This window comes from Arachis ipaensis, chromosome B1 (genome assembly GCF_059453495.1).
Source record: "Arachis ipaensis isolate K30076 ecotype BB chromosome B1, ASM5945349v1, whole genome shotgun sequence".
In the NCBI taxonomy this organism is placed as follows: domain Eukaryota; kingdom Viridiplantae; phylum Streptophyta; class Magnoliopsida; order Fabales; family Fabaceae; genus Arachis; species Arachis ipaensis.
This window is the reverse complement of record NC_142436.1, coordinates 83979880-83987144: the sequence shown is the minus strand read 5'-3', so window position 1 is coordinate 83987144 and position 7265 is coordinate 83979880. Positions and strand designations below refer to the sequence as shown.

The 7265-nt window shown below is 39.1% G+C and overlaps 1 non-coding gene across 1 annotated transcript; it reads left to right on the top strand.

Annotated features, from left to right (window-relative positions):
* The first annotated feature begins 5688 nt into the window (after positions 1 to 5688).
* Positions 5689 to 5796, top strand: LOC148577281 (small nucleolar RNA R71). Its single transcript, XR_015904695.1, has one exon. It is a non-coding gene; the product is annotated as a small nucleolar RNA R71 (small nucleolar RNA).
* Positions 5797 to 7265: the final 1469 nt, after the last annotated feature.

The window sequence follows — 7265 nt, the reverse complement described above, 5'->3', positions numbered from 1 at the left end:
CTACCGTTGAAAATACATAAGTGATAATGGAGTTCATTGGTCTCGGCCCCAGAGGGGAACCGGAGTAACCAAGACTGCGAATACAATGATAAAAAGTTTTATTTATACTAAACTAGTCACTAGGGTTTACAGAAGTAAGTAATTGATGCATAAATCCACTTCTGGGGCCCACTTGGTGTGTGCTTGGGCTGAGCTTGAATGTTACACGTGTAGAGGTCAATCTTGGAGTTGAACGCCAGCTTTTGTGCCATTTTGGGCGTTGAACTCCACTTTGCAACTTGTTTCTGGCGCTGGACGCCAGAATTGGGTAGAGAGCTGGCGTTAAACGCCAGTTTGCGTCATCTAAACTTGGGCAAAGTATGGACTATTATATATTGCTGGAAGGCCCTGGATGTCTAATTTCCAACGCAATTGGAAGCGCGCCATTTTGAGTTTTGTAGCTCCAGAAAATCTATTTTGAGTGCAGGGAGGTCAGAATCCAACAGCATCAGCAGTCCTTCTTCAACCTCTGAATCTGATTTTTGCTCAAGTCCCTCAATTTCAGCCAGAAAATACCTGAAATCACAAAAAAACACACAACTCATAGTAAAGTCCAGAAATGTGAATTTAACATAAAAACTAATAAAAACATCCCTAAAAGTAACCAGATTCTACTAAAAACATACTAAAAACAATGCCAAAAAGCGTATAAATTATCCGCTCATCACAACACCAAACTTAAATTGTTGCTTGTCCCCAAACAACTGAAAATCAAATAGGATAAAAAGAAGAGAATATACTATAAATTCCAAACTATCAATGAAACATAGCTCCAATCAGATGAGCGGGACTTGTAGCTTTTTGCCTCTTGAATAGTTTTGGCATCTCACTTTATCCATTGATGTTCAGAATGATTGGCATCTTTAGGAACTCAGAGTTCAAATAGTGTTATTGATTCTCCTAGTTCAGTATGATGATTCTTGAACACAGCTACTTTATGAGTCTTGGCCGTGGCCCTAAGCACTTTGTTTTCCAGTATTACCACCGGATACATAAATGCCACAGACACATAATTGGGTGAACCTTTTCAGATTGTGACTCAGCTTTGCTAAAGTCCCCAATTAGAGGTGTCCAGGGTTCTTAAGCACACTCTTTTTTGCTTTGGACCTTGACTTTAACCGCTCAGTCTCAAGTTTTCACTTGACACCTTCACGCCACAAGCACATGGTTAGGGACAGCTTGGTTTAGCCGCTTAGACCAGGATTTTATTCCTTTAGGCCCTCCTATCCACTGATGCTCAAAGCCTTGGGATCCTTTTTATTTGCCCTTGCCTTTTGGTTTTAAGGGTTATTGGCTTTTTGCTCTTTCCTCTTGGTTTTAAGAGCTTTTGGCTTTTTCTGCTTGCTTTTTCTCTCTAATTTTTTTTTTCGCTATTTTTTTTCTTTTTTTTTTCTGCAAGCTTTGTTCTTTGCTGCTTTTTCTTGCTTCAAGAATCATTTTTATGATTTTTCAGATTATCAAATAACATGTCTCCTAGTCATCATTCTTTCAAAAGCCAACATATTTAACATTCTTAAACAACAACTTCAAAAGATATATGCACTGTTCAAGCATACATTCAGAAAACAAGAAGCATTGTCACCACATCAATATAATTAAACTAAGTTCAAGGATAAATTCAAAACTCATGTACTTCTTGTTCTTTTGAATTAAAATAGTTTTTTTATTTAAGAGAGGTGATGGATTTATAGGACATTCATAACTTTAAGACAAAGTTACTAAATACTAATGATCATGTAATGAAGACACAAACATAGATAAGCACTTAACATAGAGAAAACGAAAACAGAGAATGTAAGAACAAGGAATGAGTCCACCTTAGTGATGGTGGTATTTTCTTCTTGAGGAACCAATGATGTCCTTGAGCTCTTCTATGTCTCTTCCTTGTCTTTGTTGCTCCTCCCTCATTGCTTTTTGATCTTCTCTTATTTCATGAAGGATGATGGAGTGCTGTTGATGTTCCACCCTTAGTTGTCCCATGTTGGAACTTAATTCTCCTAGGGAGGTGTTGATTTGCTCCCAATAGTTTTGTGGAGGAAAATGCATTTGAGGCATCTCTGGGATCTCATGGTGATGAGCTTCCTGCGCCTCTTGAGCTCCATGAATGAGCTCTCTTGCTTGCTCCATCTTTTTCTTAGTGATGGGCTTCTCTTCCTCAATGTGAATGTCTCCTTCTATGAAAGCTCCAGCTGAGTAACATAGATGGCAAATAAGATGAGGAAAAGCTAGCCTTGCCCCAGGGGAGGGCTTTTCGGCTATTTTGTAGAGTTCAAGGGAGATGACTTCATGAACTTCGACTTCCTCTCCAATCATGATGCTATGAATCATGATGGCCCGATCCACAGTAACTTCAGATCAGTTTCTAGTGGGGATGATGGAGCGTTGGATGAACTCCAACCATCCTCTAGCCACAGGCTTGAGGTCCAGTCTTCTTAGTTGAACCGGCTTGCCTTTGGAGTCAATCTTCCATTGAGCTCCTTCCACACATATGTCCATGAGGACTTGGTCCAACCTTTGATTAAAGTTGACCCTTCTAGTGTAGGGGCGTGCATCTCCTTGCATCATAGGCAAGTTAAACGCCAACCTCACATTTTTCGGACTAAAATCTAAGTATTTCTCCCGAACCATAGTTAGATAATTCTTTGGGTTTGGGTTCTTACTTTGATCATGGTTCCTAGTGATCCATGCATTGGCATAGAACTCTTGAACCATTAGGATGCCGACTTGTTGGATGGGTTTTGTTAGAACTTCCCAACCTCTTCTTTGGATTTCATGTCGGATCTCCGGATACTCATTTTTCTTGAGTTTGAAAGGGACCTCGGGGATCACCTTCTTCTTGGCCACAACATCATAGAAGTGGTCTTGATGAGCTTTGGAGATGAACCTTTCCATCTCCCATGACTCGGAGGTGGAAGCTTTTGTCTTCCCTTTCCCTTTTCTAGAGGATTCTCCGGTCTTGGGTGCCATCAATGGTAATGGAAAAACAAAAAGCTTATGCTTTTACCACACCAAACTTAGAATTTTGCTCGCCCTCGAGCAAGAGAAGAAAGAATATATGAAGAAGAAGAAGAAAATATGGAGAGGAGGGGGGAGGTGTGTTTCGGCCAAGAAGAGAAAAGAGGGTTGTGTTGTGTGAAAATGAGGAAGAATGGAGGGTTATATATAGGGAAGGGAGGGGGGTAAGGTTCGGCCATAAGGGTGGGTTTTAGGTGGGAAATTGATTTTGAATTTTGAAGGTAAGTGGAGTTTATGAGGTAGGTTTATGGGGAAGAGTGGATGGATGTGAGTGGTGAAGTGGTGATAGGGAAGAGAGATTGAGGTGATTGGTGAAGAGTTTTGGGGAAGAGTGTTTATGGGATTGTGTGAAAGAGGGGTGAGAAGAAGTGAGTGCAGGTAGGTGGGGATCCTGTGGGGTCCACAGATCCTGAGGTGATCCTGTGGGGTCCACAGATCCTGAGGTGTTCAAGGATTTACAACCTTGCACCAAATTGGGCATGCAAAATGCCCTTGCACACAACTCTGGGCGTTCAGCGCCAGATTGGTGCTTGTTCTGGGCGTTGAACGCCCATTTGTAGCCCATTTCTGGTGTTGAACGCCAGAACCATGCTTGTTCTAGGCGTTCAGCGCCAGCTCTTCTCCAGGGTGCATTTCTGGCGTTCAAACGCCCAGATGCTACCTATTTCTGGCGTTCAGCGCTAGAACCATGCTCTGTTCTGGCATTGAACGCCCAAAACATGCTTCTTACTGGCGTTTAAACGCCAGTAAGGTCTTCCTCCAGGGTATGATTTTTTTTCTGCTGTTTTTTATTCCGTTTTCAATTTTTATATTTATTTTGTGACTCCACATGATCATGAACCTAATAAAACATGAAAAACAATGAAAATTAGATAAATAAACATTGGGTTGCCTCCCAACAAGCGCTTCTTTAATGTCAATAGCTTGATAGTGGGCTCTCATGGAGCCTCACAGATGTGCAGAGCTTTGTTGAGACCTCCCAACACCAAACTTAGAGTTTGGATATAGGGGTTTGACACCAAACTTAGAGTTTGGTTGTGGCCTCCCAACACCAAACTTAGAGTTTGACTGTGGGGGCTTTGTTCGACTCTGCTTTGAGAGAAGCTTTTTATGCTTCCTCTCCATGGATGCAGAGAGAGATCCTTGAGTTGTAAACACAAGGTTGTCCTCATTTATTTGAAGGATCAATTCTCCTCTGTCCACATCAATCACAGCTCTTGCTGTGGCTAGGAAGGGTCTTCCAAGGATGATGAATTCATCCTCATCCTTCCCAGTATCTAGGACTATGAAATCAGTAGGGATGTAAAGGCCTTCAACCTTTACTAACACATCCTCTACTTGTCCATAAGCCTGTTTTCTTGAATTGTCTGCTATCTCTAACGAGATTTTAGTGGCTTGCACCCCAAAGATTCCCAGTTTCTCTATTACAGAGAGGGGCATGAGGTTTATTCCTGAACCAAGGTCACACAGAGCCTTAAAGATCATGGTGCCTATGGTACAAGGTATTAAGAACTTTCCAGGATCCTGTTTCTTCTAAGGCAATGTCAGTTGATCCAGATCACTTAGTTCATTGGAGAACAAGGGAGGTTCATCTTCCCAAGTCTCAATACCAAATAATTTGGCATTCAGCTTCATGATTGCACCAAGAAACTTGGCAGTTTGCTCTTCAGTAACATCCTCATTCTCTTCAGAAGAGGAATACTCATCAGAGCTCATGAATGGCATAAGGAGGTTCAATGGAATCTCTATGGTCTCTAGATGAGTCTCAGATTCCTTTGGTTCCTCAGAGGGAAACTCCTTATTGATCACTGGACGTCCCAGGAGGTCTTCCTCCTTAGGATTCATGTCCTCTCCTTCCCTTACAGGTTCGACCATGGTGGTTATGTCAATGGCCTTGCACTCTCCTTTTGGATTTTCTTCTGTATTGCTTGGGAGGGTACTAGGAGGAATTTCAGTGATCCTTTTACTCAGCTGGCCCACTTGTGCTTCCAAATTTCTAATGGAAGACCTTGTTTCATTCATAAAACTTATAGTGGCCTTGGACAGATCAGAGACTAAGTTTGCTAAATTAGAGGTATTTTGTCCAGAGTTCTCTGTCTGTTGCTGAGTGGATGATGGAAAAGGTCTACTATTGTTAAACCTATTTCTTCCACCATTATTAAAGCCTTGTTGAGGCTTTTGATCCTTCCATGAAAGATTTGGATGATTTCTCCATGATGGATTATAGGTGTTTCCATAAGGTTCACCTAAGTAATTTACCTCTGCTATTGCAGGGTTCTCAGGATCATAAGCTTCTTCTTCAGAAGATGCCTCTTGAGTACTGTTGGATGCAGCTTGCATTCCATTCAGACTCTGAGAAATCATGTTGACTTGCTGAGTCAATATTTTATTCTGAGCCAATATGGCATTTAGAGTATCAATTTCAAGAACTCCCTTCTTCATAGGTGTCCCATTACTCACACGATTCCTCTCAGAAGTGTACATGAACTGGTTATTAGCAACCATGTCAATGAGTTCTTGAGCTTCTGCAGGCGTTTTCTTTAGGTGAATGGATCCACCTGCAGAAGTATCCAATGACCTTTTAGCTAATTCAGACAGACCATCATAGAATATATCCAGGATGGTCCATTCTGAAAGCATGTTAGAAGGACACTTTTTTGTCAGTTCTTTGTATCTCTCCCAAGCTTCATAGAGGGATTCACCTTCTTTCTGTCTGAAGGTCTGAACATCCACTCTAAGCTTACTCAGCTTTTGAGGAGGAAAGAACTTGGCTAAGAAAGCCTTGACCAGCTTATCCCAAGAGTTCAGGCTATCCTTAGGTTGAGAGTCCAACCATATTCTAGCTCTGTCTCTCACAGCAAAAGGGAAAAGCATGAGCCTGTAGACTTCAGGATCTACTCTATTAGTCTTGACAGTATCACAGATCTGCAAGAATTCAGTTAAGAACTGAAAAGGATCTTCAGATGGAAGTCCATGAAACTTGCAGTTCTGCTGTATCAGAGAAACTAGCTGAGGTTTCAGCTCAAAATTGTTTGCTCCAATGGCAGGAATGGAGATGCTTCTTCCATGTAAATTGGAATTAGGTGTAGTAAAGTCACCAAGCATCCTCCTTGTATTATTGTTGTTGGGTTCGGCTGCCATCTCCTTTACTTGTTCGAAATTTTCAATAAGGTTGTCTCTGGATTGTTGTAATTTAGCTTCTCTTAGTTTCCTCTTCAGAGTCCTTTCACGTTCTGGATCAGCTTCAACAAGAACGCCTTTTTCCTTGTTCCTGCTCATAAGAAAGAGAAGAGAACAAGAAAAGAAGAGAAATCCTCTATGTCACAGTAAAGAGGTTCCTTATTGTTAGTAGAAGAAGAAAAGGAATAGGGGAGAAGAAGAATGAAGAATCCAAACACAAAGGTAAGGATAGGAGCAGTGATGTGAGATGAAGAGAAGTGTTAGTAGATGAATAAATAATTAGAAGGAGATGAGGGAGAAGGATTTTCGAAAATAGTTTTTTTGAAAAAAAAAAGGTTAGTAATTTTCGAAAATTAAAATAAAAAATTAAAATAATTAGTTGATTAAAAAGAATTTTTGAAAAAGAGAAGAGATATTTTCGAAAATTAGAGAGAGAGAGTTAGTTAGGTAGTTTTGAAAAAGATAAGAAACAAACAAAAAGTTAGTTAGTTAGTTGAAACAAATTTTGAAAATCAATTTTGAAAAGACAAGAAGATGATAAGTTAGAAAAGATATTTTGAAATCAAATTTTTGAAAAAGATAAGATAAGAAAATATTTTTGAAAAGATATGATTGAAATTAGTTTTGAAAAAGATTTTATTTTTAAAATCACAATTAATGACTTGATTCACAAGAAATCACAAGATATGATTCTAGAACTCAAAGTTTGAATCTTTCTTAACAAGTAAGTAACAAACTTGAAATTTTTGAATCAAAACATTAATTAATGATGTTATTTTCGAAAATTATGATATAAAATTAAGAAAAAGATTTTTGAAAAAGATTTTTATAATTTTCGAAAATAACTAAGAAAAATGAAAAAGATTTGATTTTTGAAAAAAATTTTGAAAAAGATAAGATTTTTAAATTGAAACTTTGATTTGACTCATAAAAACAGCCAGATTTTAAAAATTTTAAAAGAAGTCAAATCTAATTTTCGAAATTTTAAGAGAGAAAAAGGGAAAGATATTTTTTTTTATTTTTGAATTTTT